Here is a 16,018-nt window from a genome sequence, read left to right on the forward strand (position 1 = left end):
GCCTAGAATAATAATAATGCAATAGGCCATCTAGAGCCTTCAGTGGCAACAAATGGAAAAGAAATCTGGAATTTGTGAAGGCTGTCTGGATGAATGCATGATTTAAAAAAAAAAATTGGTGTCTTAAATTTCTTTTCATCGCCCCGATTATGCTAAGCAGCTATATTTGTATTCCAGCCGGGTTCCAGTTTTCACCCAGTGTTTGGCTGGTCTATTGCTTCCTTGGCTGATCACATCTTTAAATTGTGCAGCATAATAGTAATCATCAGCCAAATTAGGGAAAAGAATCCACCACACTTAGTCACACTTGAGAACTGTCTATTATGTTTCCAGCTGAATTTTAATAGCATTTCCTGCATTCTGTTTCTCATCACGCCGGGCCTCCCGACAGCAACTCGCCTCCACAAAAGTACCACCTTATGGGAAGCAGTCTTCATTTCCAACGTGAGTTCATTTTCATTTAATTCCTCCAGCTCTTTTTAAATTCCTACATACTTGAAAGCGTCCTTTGCCCGTTTCAATGCACGTCGCTTACAAGATTTTCTTTGCATCAGAGTGTCATGCTGATGTCATACTTTGACTGGGAGGATCCTGGGTGCTGCAGTCTAGCCCTGGAGACTACAACTCCCATGAGCCCTTGGGAAAAGGGAGGGAAACTGTTGCTCTCTCCCAGGCAGTGCAGGGTGGGAGCTGGAGGCTCCATTTTGGAGAGAGGAGCCGGGTGGAGCCAGGGGCTGCGACTGGGAGCCGGAGCCTGTTGCGGCTTGGATCTCGCTGGGAGAGGCCTGGGTGGTGCCTGGGGCGGTGCCGAGCCCGCAGAGAAGGTGCGGTGAGTACCTGGGGCTTTTTGGGGATGTGCCACCTGGGACGGAGCCCAGAAGCCAGACGGCCTCAGGGGCTGACGAGCGGCTGAGTGAGCTGCCCAGGGAAGCAGAGCTGCTGGTGTTTGGGGGGGCCTGCCCCAGTGGCAGAGGGATTGGGCAGTTGTTGCTTTGCCTGGATGGACACACAAACACACACCTAGACAAACATGCACACAAACTTGCACGCACATGCACAAACACACACATGCATGCGCACACACAAACTTGCACGCACATGCACAAACACACACATGCATGCGCGCACACAAACTTGAACGCACATGCACAAACACGCACATGCACGCACGCACACACAAACTTGCACGCACATGCACAATCGTGTACACAAACATGCACGCACATGGACAAACACACGTACGCACAAGCATGCACGCACACGCACACATGTGCTGGGACTCTGGGCTAAACGGAGGCCAGAGAGAGACGTTTCCTTTAGTTCTGGGTGCTCGGTGAACGGGTTTTATTCACTTTCGATCTGTTCCACCCTGCTTCAGGAAGTGGGTAAGTCAAGGCAGGTGGATTCTACTTGACTCAGTTCGATGAAGGTTGTTTTGGAGTCAGATCCGGATTATGACGGGAAGAAGGTTTTTCCCGGAGGCGCCCAAGGCACAGCTGTCAGTGTGCGCAGGGCCAGCCCGGTGGAAGCCCCGCCATTGTGTATTCCTTTAGAACAGGGGTGGGGAACCTTAGGGCTGAATGTGGCCCCTGGCTTGTCTGGATGTGGCCCTTAATGCTCAAAGCCTCCCCCTCCCCCCACAGCATTGGGGCTGGAGCCCACAAAATCTACTAGCCTGGGACCCCTCGGCTCCAGTGTGGGAGGGGAATGTGGGGAGCGGCTTTCTCCTGGTCAGTCGGGGCCATGGCAGCAAAAGGCTTTTTTGTTTGTGTGTTTGGTTGGTTTTTGCTTCTCACTTGTGTGCAGCCCCCAACTGATTTTTCTGAGAGTCAGCAGCCTCCGGACCCAAAAAAGTTGCCCCAGCCTTGCTTTAGGAGCAAGGGTGTGAAGAGGGGGCCCCGCCTATCCTGCACCCCGCACTGGGATACTCGGGATCCCCTTTGATGTTAACCCGGGCGCAAGGGGGTGTGCGGCCTGCTCCCGAGTAACCCCACAAGGAAAGAGGCGGTTACGTGGTGCTTTGGTTTTTCCTAATCAAAAAGTCTTGCAGGGTCAAGTCAAATTCTTTGGCGCAGTCTCTTGGGAAGGCCGTGTTCATTGCTACGTTTTCAGAGTTTATTTTCAACCCTGATAGCTCCAAAGCCATTTTTACCACAGCTTTTGGATCCAGGAGTTGGGGGGAGGGGATAGGGTCCAGAGTGACCTAGACAAGCTGGAGGGTTGGGCCAAAAGAAATCTGAGGAGATTCAACAAGGACAAGTGCAGAAAAATCTGAGGATTTGTCAACAAGGGAAGAATCCCAAGCATTGTTACAGGCTGGGGACCGACCGGCTAAGCAGCACTTCAGCAGAGAAGGCCCTGGGGGTTCCAGTGGATGAGAAGCTGGAGATGTCAGCAGGGCGCCCTTGTAGCCAAGAAGGCTAATGGCACATTGGGGTGCATTAAGAGGAGCATTGCCAGCAGATCTGGGGCAGTGATTATTCCCTTTTATTCAGCACTGGGGAGGCCACATCTGGAGTGTTGTGTCCAGTTCTGGGCCCCCCACTACAGAAGGATGTGGATGCATTGGAGAGGGGCCAGCGGAGGGCGACCAAAATGGGCTGGAGCATATGACCTACGAGGAGAGACTGAGGGATTTGGGCTTGTTCTGTCTGCAGAAAAGAAGTATGAGGGGGGATTTGAGAGCAGCCTTCAACTTCCTGAAGGGGGGTTCCAGAGAGGCTGGTCTCAGTGGGGGCAGGTGGCAGAACAAGGAGCAATGGGCTCAAGTTGCAGTGGGGGAGGTCTAGGTTGGACATTAGGAAAAACTCTTTCCCTAGGCGGGTGGGAAGCGCTGGGCTGGGTTCCCTAGGGAGGGGATGGAATCTCCATCCCTAGAGGTTTTTAAGTCTTGGCTTGACCAAGCCCTGGCTGGGGTGGTTGAGTCGGGGTTGGTCCTGCCTTGGGCAGGGGGCTGGACTCAGTGACTCCTGAGGGCTCTTCCAACTCTGTGTTTGTATGAGGGAACAGAGCAGTTTTCAGGTATCTAAAAAAGGTGTTACAAGGCAAAGGGAGACAAACTGTTCTCCTTGGCCTCTGAGGACAGGACAAGAAGCAATGGGCTTAAACTGCAGCAAGGGAAGTAGAGGTTGGACATTAGGAAAAACTTCCTGCTTGTCAGGGTGGGGAAACACTGGAATAAATTGCCCAGGGAGGTTGTGGAATCTCCATCCCCAGAGTTATGTAAGAGCAGGTTGGACACACGCCTGTCAGGGCTGGTCTAGATGGTGCTTGGTCCTGCTGTGAAGGCCGGGGGCGGGACTCGATGACTCTCGACAGCCCTTCCAGTTCTATTCTACTCTAGAGAAGAGCTGAGTGTCTGGCACTTGGCAGCCGATGGCCCATGGATGGAGCCATTGCAATAATAAAGCGACCAAGAGGCGCCTGGAAGTCCTTTGGCTCCTCCCTGCAGTGGCTGCCCCTGATGGGTTTGCTAACTTGACTGCTTCTTCCTGAGCTGCCAATCCCCCATGGGGAGTGTGGGGCAGACAGGCAGGCCCTGCAGAGCGAAACCAAGGGGTTGGCAGGTTTCACGGCCGTGGACATGGGGACGGAGCGGGCTTGCGCATGGATGGGCCAGCGCTGGCCTACAAGCCAGTTGAGCTGCACGATGGGAGCCCAGCCCCGGCGCTGAGCTGCGGGGTGCCAGTGGTCGGACATGGCTGGCGAATTTTGTGTTGGGCCGCAGCTCCGAGACGCTGGGATTGGCCTGAACGATGACCGATAGGCGAGGTGCGAGTGCCTGTACCTTGGCTAAGTTACACTCAGATGCAAAGGGAGACGCAGGCACCAATGCAAGGGTGGTACTCCACTGACGTCCCCTGAGCTGTCTCCATCCCCCCCAGGGTCGGACCCCACTGACCTCCCCTGAGCTGTGTCCTTCCCCTGGCCCCGTCCCCCGCCCAGGATCAGAGTCCCCTGAGGTCCCCTGGGCTGTGTCCATTCACATCCCCTGCCCAGGATCAGCCCACCTCTGCAGCGTCACTGTCCCTATTTGCACTGGGCGGGGTGGGGGGTCTCAGCGGCTTCACTGGAGCATTTCAGATTGACGTCGGTGGGGGGCACAGATGCCGCCGTTTGTGGACACAGCGAAGTGCCTTCTGGGCCACAAAACGTGCAGGGCAGCCGACGTGGCCCCAGACCCGTGGTTCTCCTCCCCTCCCCCCGGCGCAAACACCTGGCCGCCGGGTCGTCACGTGGAGCCGATCCGCCTCGGCTGGGCTCCTCACCAGGGACAGCGACAGGCCAGCAGCAGCACGGAGTGGGCCCGGGTGCAAGGGGGGCGGAGTGGGACAGTAACTCGTCACTCTGCACTGACCTGCCACCCCCCAGAATGACAAGACAAGGACCCGTCCTCGGGAAAGTGGAGAGAGTGATGGGGTTGGCGGGAGCCCCCGAGCTGGGGAAAGGGCACTAGGGGAAGCAGAGGATGGGGGTGGGAAAGGAGCAGGTGAAATGGGCAACGGGGTAGCCGAGGTTGTGGGTCAGGATGGAAGCTTCCGTGATGTCCCTTTGGTTCAGATGTCAGTATCTGGGAGAATTTAGTTGTGCGGATGTGCCGGTGCAGTTGTGGCGGTGCGCAAGTGTCGATGAGGTTGTGGCAGCTGCAGTTGTGTCAGTATGGCTGTGGCATTGAGGATGTCGCATTGCGGAAGCGGCAGTACAGTTGTGTCAGTGTGGATGTGTCAGTGTGGATGTGTCCGTGTGGTTGTGGCAGTGCAGAAGTTGCGGTGCAGTTGTGTTGGTGCGGCAGTGGCATTGCAGATGTGGCAATGCGGAAGTGACAGTGCGGATGTGTCGGTATGAGTACCGTTACAATACTGTTAACTACTCTGAATGGAGAATGAAATGCTCATACTACATCTGCGATTTGACATGATGTGCGGGTCAGAGAACCAGACGCGTGTGTGTGTGTGTGTGTGTGTGTGTGTGTGTGGTTTAAAGGCCAGGTGTGACTTGGAGGGTTCAAATAGCCGAGTGGTTTGTACAGCTGTGTTTGAGCGCATGCTTATGTGATGTCCCTTTTGTTCAGTTGTCAGTATCTGGGAGAATTTAATTGTGCAGTTGTGGCGGTGCGGTTGTGTTGGTTCGGATGTGTCGGTGCAGAAGTGGCGCTGCGGATGTGTCGGTGCAGTTGTGGCATTGCAGATGTGGCAATGCAGAAGTGGCAGTGTGGTTGTGTCGGTGCAGATGTGGTGGTGCGGTTGTGACAGGTGCAGATGTGTCTGTGCGGTTGTGGCATTGTGGATGTAGCAATGTGGAAGTGGTAGAATGGTTGTGTCGGTGTGGTTGTATCGGTGCGGTTGTGTTGGTGCAATTATGTCGGTATGAGTACTGTTACAATGCTGTTAACTACTCTGAATGGAGAATGAAATGCTCATACTACATCTGTGATTTGACATGATGTGTGGGTCAGAGAACCAGACATTTTGTGTGTAGTTTAAAGGCCAGGTGTGACTTGGAGGGTTCAAATCGCGGTTTATATGTGTGTGGCCTTATGCTTGAGAGCAAATGTGTGTGTGCGGTGGGTTTGTATGGCTGTATTTGAGCGCATGCATTTCAACGTGGGACATTTCAACATGGTGCCTCTGTGTGTATCTGCAGTGCTTGCATTGTGTAGGTGTGCTCCGTGTGTGTGTGTGCCCATGCTGGTGTCCATCCCTGTAAGTGAACAAATGCTTGGTGAGTGTGTGTATGTGAATGAGTACCTTTCCCCTCTCTTTGTGTGAGAATTGTGACCTGTTGTGTAGCACGGGCAGTGAAAGCCAGGTGGAGACACGTTCTCTTAAACCAACTCAGCTACACTCTTGTCACACACAGAGAATGGGAAGTGACTGTCTAGGAAGGAGTCCTGCAAAAAGAGATCGAGGTGTCGGAGTGGACCACAAGCTAAATACGAGTCAACAGTGCAATGCTGTTACAAAATTTTTTTAAAAAAAAAATCCACACATGATTCTGGGCTGCATTGACAGGTGTGTTGTGAGCAAGACACGAAGTCATTCTTCCGCTCTACTCGGCACTGGTTAGGCCTCAGTTGGAGTATTGTGTCCAGTTCTGGGCACCGCATTTCAGGAAAGCTGTGGAGAAATTGGAGATGGTCCGGAGAAAAGCAACAAGAATGATGAAAGGTCTGGAGAACATGAGCGAGGAGGGAAGACTGAATTGGGCTTGTTTAGTTTGGAAAGGAGAAGATTGAGAGGGGACATGAGAGCAGTTTTCAAGTATTTAAAAGGGTGTTACAAGGAGGAAGGAGAAAACTTGTTCTCTTTGGCCTCTGAGGACAGGACAAGGAGCAATGGGCTTCAACTGATTTAGGTTGAACATTAGGAAAAACTTCCTGCCAGTCAGGGTGGTGAAACCCTGGAATAAATTGCCCAGGGAGGTTGTGGAATCCCCATCTGTGGAGATATTTAAGATCAGGTTGGACAGACACCTCTCAGGGATGGTCTAGATGGTGCTTGGTCCTGCCATGAGGGTAGGGGACGGGACTTGATGACCTCGCGAGGTCCCTTCCAGTTCTAGTCCTCAATGTTTTATGATGAGATAACAAGGGCCCGTCTTTCAGTGGTGGATAAGTGCTTGACTTGACAGGCACAGACATTTCTATAGATCTGACTCCAGATCTGGCAGGGCGGCTGTCCCACATGACGGCACCCTGCTCCGTGTAATGGAAACATTAATTTCATTGTCTCTCCTGAAGGACACCGATAACAAATAGGAACTCCTTGCTTCGTGAGGGGCTCGTTAAAACCATCCCTCTGAGCAACACACTTACGCAAACGAAATCTCTCCAAGTAGCCCGGCTAACGAGCGGGACTCTGTAGGGATTGACGGGAGGATGCACAAGTCGTTAGAACGCCGCCGGCCTTAATCAGCGCTCTGAGGAGAGTCGCGCTCGGCTGGGAGCCGCGCCCGGCCGGGGAGCCGACAAACCTCGCCCGCAATTAAGAAGCAAAGTTGCCGGGTGTTTAAGTGGGTCCCATGGGGGGTCGTTAGCCGGGAGCGTTGCTGGGCGATGCGGGGGGCAGGCCCAGGGGGCTGATCAGAGAGGAGAGTCAGAGGAGCTGAGCGGAGTTAGGCCGGGGAAGGGGACGGTTGGTTTCGGTGGCCAGTCGCCCCGGCTGTGGGCAGTGACGGGGTCAGGCCTGCGAGGCCCTTTGGGAGGCGATTCCTTCGCTCCCCCCCGGCCCGGCCTAGCGAGGGGGGTGGATTGTGGGAAAACAAATTGTAAACACACCGGAGAGTCCCCCGGGTCCGCCAGGCAGCCCGGCTGCAGGGAGAGAGGCAGGGATCAGCCAACGTGCTTAGGCTGTGACAGGCTTTTCTGTGCTGTCCCCGGCCCCCAGTTCTGCCCTAGGCCCTGCCCCACAGCTCCTCCCCACAGTGCCCTGCCATCTCTGCCCCCTCCCCACACAGAGCCCTGCCAGTGCCCCATAGGCCTGCCCCACAGCTCCGCCCCACACTGCCCTGCCATCTCTGCCCTTCCCCACACACAGAGCTCGACCCACAGCGTCCTCTTATCCCAGCCCTGGGGTCCTCCCTGCCCCCTAACAACCCATTCATCCTGACTTGCAGCTCCTGCCTTGCACCCCCTTTCTGGGCCCACACCCACACCACACACAGCTCTGCTGCTGTCCATCCATCCCCTCCCCCAGACCCAGACTGGCCCAGCCCCACCCCACACCCCACGCCCTCCTGCTCCACCAGAGCCTCGGGGTCCATAGGGCAGTCAGTGATACTGCCCCACTTTGGTGCCGTACAAATAGAGGCCAGGGACACCATTGCTACCCATCCTGGCTAATAGTCATTGATGGAGCCTCCATGACTTTAGCTCTTTTTTGAACCTTGTTAAAGTCCTGGTCTCCACCACATCCTCCGGCAAGGAGTTCCGCAGGTTGACTTTGCACTGTGTAAAGAAAAACTTCCTTTGGTTTGTTTTTAAACCTGCTGCCTATTCATTTCATTTGATGGGCCCTAGTTCTTACGTTCTGGGAACCAGTAAATAACTTTTCCTTATTCACTTTCTCCGCACCTGCCATGAAAATCATAAGGAGTCCTGGAGCTCCTCAAAGATGAACCGATTTCTTTGGCTTGAGCTTTCATGGGTAAATACGGCACTTTATCAGATGCATCTGCCCAGGTGGATTGTTATGCATGGAACCTTGTACTCAAAGAAATGGGTGAATCTCTAAGGTGTCTCAGGGCTCCTCGTTGGTTTTGCAGAGACCAACGAACACAGTTCTCTGCTGGTAAAAATGAGAGGCCAAGTTAGGTTCTAACACTGCTTGGTGCTGAGGTAGTTATGGATAAACGGATACACAATTTATCGGTACAAAGTGCAGCTATGCTAGCGCTGGGCTCCCCCCCCCCCCAAAAAAAGGGCCATCAAATTAAATGAATCGGCAGCAGGTTTAAAGCAAACACAAGGACGTTTTTCTTCACACAGTGCACAGTCAAGCTCTGCCAGGCCCCACCACCTTTGGGCGACCAGGGAGGGGTCACTGGATGGTTCCCTGTTCTGTTCCCTCCCTGTCGCCAGACAGGAACCCCCCTGTAACATCCATCTTTGCTTGGCTGGAGCATACACGGCACACAGAGCAATAAGCCTTGAACAGAGGGCCCGGATATGGCAGGATGCTGTGACCCTGAATGGCTGTAAACAGAGATATGCCAATTGCTGACCAAGAGGCTGCCGAGGAGAGCCCTTGGCTGAAACCCATATTGATACGCACACACAGCCGTCCACGGGGGGAGGAATTACTCGCCCAGTAAAAAATGTCTAGTGCTCACAATTTAGTTCTCTCTCTTGCAAGTGTAAATTAAATTGAAACTTGCTTGTAAGTACTGGCACCACAAAGACAGACCAGTACAATTTGGCATCTTAGATAAGAAAAAGGATACAGGCCCATATGGGTATAAAGATGGGTCCAGCAGCACACGCTGGTTAGGGCTCAGCTGGAGTCTTGTGTCCAGTTCTGGGCACCACATTTCAGGAAAGATGTGGAGAAATTGGAGAGGGTCCAGAGAAGAGCAACAATGATGAAAGGTCTAGAGAACATGACCTATGAGGGAAGAATGAAAGAACTGGGCTTGTTTAGTTTGGAAAATAGAAGACTGAGAGGGGGCATAGTAGCAGTTTTCAAGTATCTAAAAGGGTGCTACCAGGAGGAGGGTGAAGCATTGTTCTCCTTGGCCTCTGAGGACAGGACAAGAAGCAATGGGCTTAAACTGCAGCAAGGGAAGTTTAGGTTGGACAATAGGGAAAACTTCCTACCTGTCAGGGTGGTAAAACACTGGGATAAGTTGCCTAGGGAGGTTGTGGAATCTCCATCTCTCGAGATACTTAAGAGCAGGTTGGGATGATCTAGATGGTGCTTGTTCCTGCCTTAAGGGCAGGGGACTGGACTTGGTGACCTCTCAAGGTCCCTTCCCATTCTAGGGTTCTGTAATTGAACCTGTAACTTAGGGAGAGTGTGGAATCTCCATCTCTGGAGATATTTAAGAGTAGGTTAGATAAATGTCTATTGGGGATGGTCTAGACCAGTGGTTCCCAAACTTTTCAGCATCACACCCCCCTTTTTGATTATTGAGAGACCCTCACACACACCCCAAATAGCAGCAAAACTTGTTAAGCAAAAAAAGAAGGAACTGACCGGGGACAAAAAACAAAAATAGCAGCATGACCAGTGGGGGGGCATTGACAGGGGGCAGGGGACGGGTTGCATCGTGCCCCCCCTGGAATTTCTTCATGCCCCCCAGTTTGGGAACCCATGGTCTAGACAGTGCTGCATCCTGCCATGACCTCTCGCGGTCCCTTCCAGTCCTAGGGTGTGTCTAGACTACAAGGTTTTGTCGACAAAAGTGGACTTTTGTTGACAAAACTATACCTGCGTCCACACTGCCTTTGAGGTATGTCGACATAACGTCGACAAAACTCAGCAGTTTTGTCGACGTATGTAAACCTCATTCTATGAGGAATAACGCCTTTTGTTGACAGAGTTCTGTCGATAGAAGGCGTTATTGCATCTACACTGTCCTTTGCGTCCACACTGTTATGTCGAGAAAGCGGCTTGCTTTGTCGACAGAACTGGATGTAGTCTAGACGTACCCATGGAGAGAATGATCCCTGCTGAGTGCATTTGAGCGTGTGTGTATGTGTATATGTTTCTATGTTTGTCTGTGTGTGTGTGTGTGTGTGTGTGTGTACATGTTTGTGCCTGTCACCCCCTGTTGGAGGGAACAAGTCACTCTAAATGTGTTTGTAGATTTACCATTGCTGCTGCTTGTGAACTGGTTCACCACCACGGATAGGAGGAACAGAACGTCTGTTTGCAGCAAATATAAAACATATCACTCCCACCAGAGCCAGTGTTCCCTCCACTGGTGGTGGGTTGCTGTGGGTCAGCACTGACCAGACCAGCCCTGCCCCTCAGCGCCCCTTACTGCCAGGGTGGGGCATTCCCAAGAGCATTGGCAAAGTCACAGCTTCTAGGTTCCTATTGTGGCTCTTAAGTAAGAGGGGGCCCAGAGTCTGAGACACAGGGATCTAGAGCCATCAGCCTCGGGGGTTGTTCTTGCCTCTGCTTCTGTGTTTTGTTGCCTTGGATCAATCATTCCTCCTCCTAAAGAAAAGAATGTCATCCAGTTGAACATTCGGTAAATCCCTTCACGATTTTGATCCAGGAAACACGCATGAGGATTATGCTGGTGGAACAACTCCCTGTGACATGACAGACCGTGGGGAGTTGTGCTTTGTTGCCGTTTCAGGCCGTGTGCTTCCTCCTCCGAGGAAAGTTATGAGAAACATCCCGTTGGGACTAGGTTCCAGAAGGCCTTGAATGCAATAAAAGCCCCTCTGTTCCCTTCAGCACGTCCAGCGCCTGCAGCAAGGAGATGGAGCTGCTCTTCTCAAACAAGGTAGGCCACGGATGAGCAACGAAACCCCCCAGCCATTCGCCAAGAGACACCGATTGGCATTGGGCTCCCCTTCTCGAAAGGGAGTCAGGTCATGTCATTGGCTTCTTCATCTGAATTTTCCGTACATGCACAGAGAACCTGAGTTTGGGTTTGATGTCATGGGCTGTGTGTGTTCACATCTGTCTGTCTGTCTGTCTATCTATCTCTCTGTCTATCCATCTGTCTGAGTGTCTATCTATCTGTTTGCCCGTTTATCTGTCTATCCATCCATCTGTCTGTGTCTGTCTGCCCGACCGTCTATCTACACACACCCCTCTATCATCTTTCATCTGTGTGAGTGTGAGCACAGGGGTTGTGTGTGTTCACATGACTTTGTCTTTCTATCTATCTATCTGTATATACCCCCACACCCCATCTGTCTGTCTGTCTGTCTGTCAATATCTGTCTGTCTGATCCACTTGACAATCTGTCCATTAGTATATCTACTAATCTCTTGGCCTCTGAAATTCTCATTCTCCGTTCAAGTCCTGTAACAACCATGGGTCAGGTCAAGGGCTTGACTTTGGAGGTCTTATGCTAATTTAGTCTCCTGGAAGTTTAGTTCCCATCATTCCATGGTGCGCCCCCCCCCCCCCCCCCACAGCATGATAGAGGAGCCATAAGCCTGTGCTTCTCGTTATGAGATGCTTCTTTTTTTTTGTTATTTTCCTGATTGTGGTGGTGGTGGTGGTGTTTCTTGGTTCTCCCTCATCTCTTTTTACTCCCCACCCCCTATTCCTCAACCCTCCTCCTCATCTGTTGACTCTGAGCAGGAATGCTGTTTCTTGAGCTGGGTCCTGTATTTGGACCCGAAGACACTCGGCTGGGTGCACTCAGTCTGATCTTTTCTAATAGGAGTGTCCCCACCTACAATCCAACCATGCACATTCTCTGTCCCAAGTGTTAAATGTCATCTCCGGAATTTACCATAGAATGTGTGCTTTTTAACTTCCTGTCCCATGTTCCTGTTCATACACAGAGTATCCTGTGGCTTTGAAGAGCTCTGAAAATATCCCTGGAGTCAAGACAGTCATCACGTGCTAATGGTGAGCAAATTTCTCCATTTATTCGGAGCTGGTCGAAATGTCAGCCAATGGATGAAGAAATAAACCAAAATCCATTCAGAAAAATGTGAATATTTTCCATGAGAGAACATGGATGCTGATGGCAGCTTTCACTGAACCAGTTGATTTTTTTATTAACACTACTGAATCAAAATGAGGGTTGTTCCCTGTTTCCACTTTGCACAGCGCTTCAGGGTGGAAACAGATATTGGAGCTTGTGAGTGGAAATTCTGTTTCCTGGACAGCTCTTCACTTCACTGGTCATGTTGAGAAAAGTGTTCACAAATGTCAATAAGGGGTCCTCAAAGGAGCTCTTCTGAGGGGAAGAAGAATTCACACCCCTTCTGCTGGTCTCTGGAGTTACATAATTCCCTTTTGTTTTCCTTTGTTCTATACACCACACTTTGCAAGCTGCATCTGCAGAGTTCGCTTTGACTGTTTCATGTAGGTTTTTTGCTTTGATCGTATTGGAATGTGTGTGTGTGTGTGTGTGTGTGTGAGAGATTGAGATTGAGAGAAGAAATGTCCTTTGGTTCTGACAGGGTTTCAGATAGCAGGCGATCTCAGGTTCCATGTCTGGAAATGCTGGCTTAATATGTATTTTCTCTCCATTATTCCCATGTTCCCACTCAGTAGCTCAATATTAGTTGATGCTTTGCATTGGGAGCCCCACACTGAAGGAGCTGAAGGTGTCCAAAATACAATATTTGTTGTTGCTGATTTTTGTTTCAATGCTGTCACTTCACTGTCATGCCCGTTATTATGAAATTCTTCCTTGGCAAATGACCTTGAAGTAATACTTTCTTTGTAGAAAATGTCTCCTGTGTTGTGAATGTGACTATACATTATCGAAAGGAAAGGAAAGGAAAGGAAAAGATTTTCATGTAGACAGAAGGAAAATGTGTTTGAGGAGCATGAATACAACCCTTGATATGGGAAACTGGTGGACCTCTATCATTGGTATAAGTGGATATAATTCCCTTAGGCCTGGTCTACACTACAGGGGAAAGTCAACTTAAGATCATAGAACACTAGAACTGGAAGGGACCTTGAGCGTTCATTGAATCCAGTCCCCTGCCCTCCCAGCAGGACAAAACAACTCCAGATACATTAATTACATAGCTGGAGTCGAAATATCTTAAATCTTGTTTTGGTGCCATTCACACAGCAGATCTTGGGGAGCACACACTCCCATCGATTCCCTTCCTCCTCATGAGGAGCAGGAATACTGGCACCAACAGGCATGCCCTCTCAGTTCAAATTAGCATGTCTTCCCTAGGCCTGCTAATTCGAACCCCGGAAGATCGACTGTGGCAGCCTTAGATCTTCTCCGTGGCATGGACAAGCCCTTTGAGTGAATTCATCAGATCCCCATCTGTAATAAATCAATGATAGTTCATATCTCCAGCAGATTGACTTTGGCAAAGCTTATTTGAAGTCTAAAATTCTACACCAGTGTGCACATGATATATAGATTGGGTGCAGTTACCTATTTATATACAGAATTGTCAGCAGGTTTTAGTAAGACGTGTGGGAACAGAGAGGAAACCAGTGTGGACTGATTGGTTCACATGCTCCTGTTCCGTATTGGTGTGGATTGATTGGTTCACATGTTCCTGTTCCGTATTACTTAGACTCAACTCCATCGTCTCTTTCTTTGTCACCCTACAGACAACCTATTCTGAGAGCAAACCTGGTGAGAATCAGACTGTCTCTAATGGATTCATCCTGGTGGGATTTTCCTACCTGAACGAGCTACAAGTCCTTCTATTTCTGGTGCTTCTGGTCCTCTATCTGGCCATCCTGATAGGGAACCTGCTCGTTATCCTCCTGATAAAGCGCAGCCCCTCCCTCCACACCCCCATGTATTTCTTCCTGGTGAACCTGTCCTGCGTGGGAATTTGCTTCACCACCAGTATTTTCCCGCAGCTGCTAGTTCACCTCCTGGTGGAGGAAAAGTTTATCTCCCTTGCTGGCTGCGCGGCCCAGATGTATGTCATGACCATTATGGGCCTCACAGAATGCCTCCTCCTTGCGGCCATGGCCTATGACCGCTACGTAGCCATCTGCCACCCTTTGCACTACACGACCATCATGAGCAGCCAGGCATGTACACAGCTCGCGGGGGTGTCATGGCTCATCAGCATCTCGGTGGAAGTAGCTCAAACCACATGGATCTTCAGCCTGCCCTTCTGTGGTTCCAACCACGTCCACCACTTCTTCTGCGACATCCCACCCGTGCTGAAGATGGCCTGTGCTGACACATCCAAAAATGAGATCATGGTCTTCACCGTGTCATTTCTGTTCATATTGGGTCCTTTTTTATTGATAATCCTGTCCTACGTCCTCATTATCTCTACCATAATCAAGCTGCCGTCGGCGGAGGGGAGGCGTAAAGCCTTCTCCACCTGCTCCTCCCACCTCATTGTGGTGACTTTGTTCTATGGACTGACCCTTATTACCTACCTGGGACTCAGGTCAAGTTCTAGCCCAGAGACAGGTCAAGTTCTTGTCCTAATTCACATAACTGTGACACCGCTGTCAAATCCCATAATATACACTCTGAGGAACAAGGAGGTGAAGGGAGCCTTTAGGAAAACCATGGAGAAAAATATATTTTCCAGCAGCTGAAGGAGGAATGAAAAAGTAGCATTAGTTAAAGCGGGGCGGAGGGAGTGTGGAACGTGAGGTAAATTCATAAACTTTTTATTGATTCAATTACCCTTTGACTTGCTGGAAAGTGATTGGGAAAATGGAAACGAGAAACTTCTGGTTCCAAAATAACCCAAATGTTACATATCTTTTGAGCAGATAGAAAGTTCATTGATTAGAAGTAGTGTCCTGTTTCTATAGTTTTCAAATTTGTAATTTCAAAGCCAAAACAGAGCTCAGGATGAGAAACATCGCATAGAAAGTTCACCATGGTCTGTGGAAATTTAACAGTTTTTGCCAACAGTTTTAAACTTGAAAAATGCCAACTCTACATAAAAGTCCACTTGGGTGTTTCCTTCTTCTCATCTGGCTGTCCAGGGCAGCATTTTAGGTTTGATGTTGACTGGTTTGGATTTTTGGGGGCTGTCTCTTCATTGCTTTATCTAAGCACTTTCTCTGGCTTAACTATTTATAACGTTCCTCAGCACTTTGGAACACCTTCCTATGTCAGAATTGGACAAACCTTTAATGCCTCATCTGGTCATGCCCCAACTCTGGGAAATTGTTTTTTGCTACCATGGCATTTTGCGCAGGTGCGGAGCCTTATGCTAACAGATAAAGGTGCATCATATGGCCTCTCTCTGAAGCACCTGGCATTGGCCACATTCAGAAGCCAGGACCGTGGGCTAGATGGATCTTTGGTCTGACCCAATACAGCAATTCTTATGTTCTTAGTCATTGATTAAAAGGCCATAAGGGACCAGTCTGATTATCCAGCTTAACACAGGGCAGAAAATTTCACCTGGTGACTCTTGAGTCATAGAAACATGGGGCAAATTTTAGATGACATCTGTAAAATAAATATTGTATTAAGGATTCATATCACAATGATAGGTTCCTTCCATCTATGACAACACTGCATGTGATGCATTTGTGTATGGTACATAACTGTCTGACTATATAATGATAAAACACATTTCTATATTCTGGTCATGACAAATATGACTTTGTTTGCTTGTCTACCTATCTTCCTGCCTCTATATAATAAATACCCATTGTAAACCCTGGGTCTCTAGGTCAGCATTTTCATGATGATATGCCCTCTTTCCCTGAATAACCCTATAATCTCTCTCACTCTGTGTATTTGTGTATCTGTGAGTCTATTTCTTCAATAAATCCTCTTAAACAGTAAGAGCTGGAGCCACCAACTGTCGGAGGCATCTTCGTCTTACCCTAACTTAAACCAAGGCCGGGGTTTGGTTGCAGCAGGACAATGGGAAGTGCATGGAATGGGATCATAGAATCAT

The 16,018-nt window shown here is 50.1% G+C and overlaps 1 pseudogene; it reads left to right on the plus strand.

The window, feature by feature from the left end:
* Positions 1-4,628: 4,628 nt before the first annotated feature.
* On the plus strand, positions 4,629-14,747 carry LOC102463427 (olfactory receptor 10A4-like; annotated as a pseudogene).
* Positions 14,748-16,018: the final 1,271 nt, after the last annotated feature.

The sequence above is a fragment of the Pelodiscus sinensis genome, chromosome 30, assembly GCF_049634645.1.
Source record: "Pelodiscus sinensis isolate JC-2024 chromosome 30, ASM4963464v1, whole genome shotgun sequence".
Taxonomy (NCBI): Eukaryota; Metazoa; Chordata; order Testudines; family Trionychidae; genus Pelodiscus; species Pelodiscus sinensis.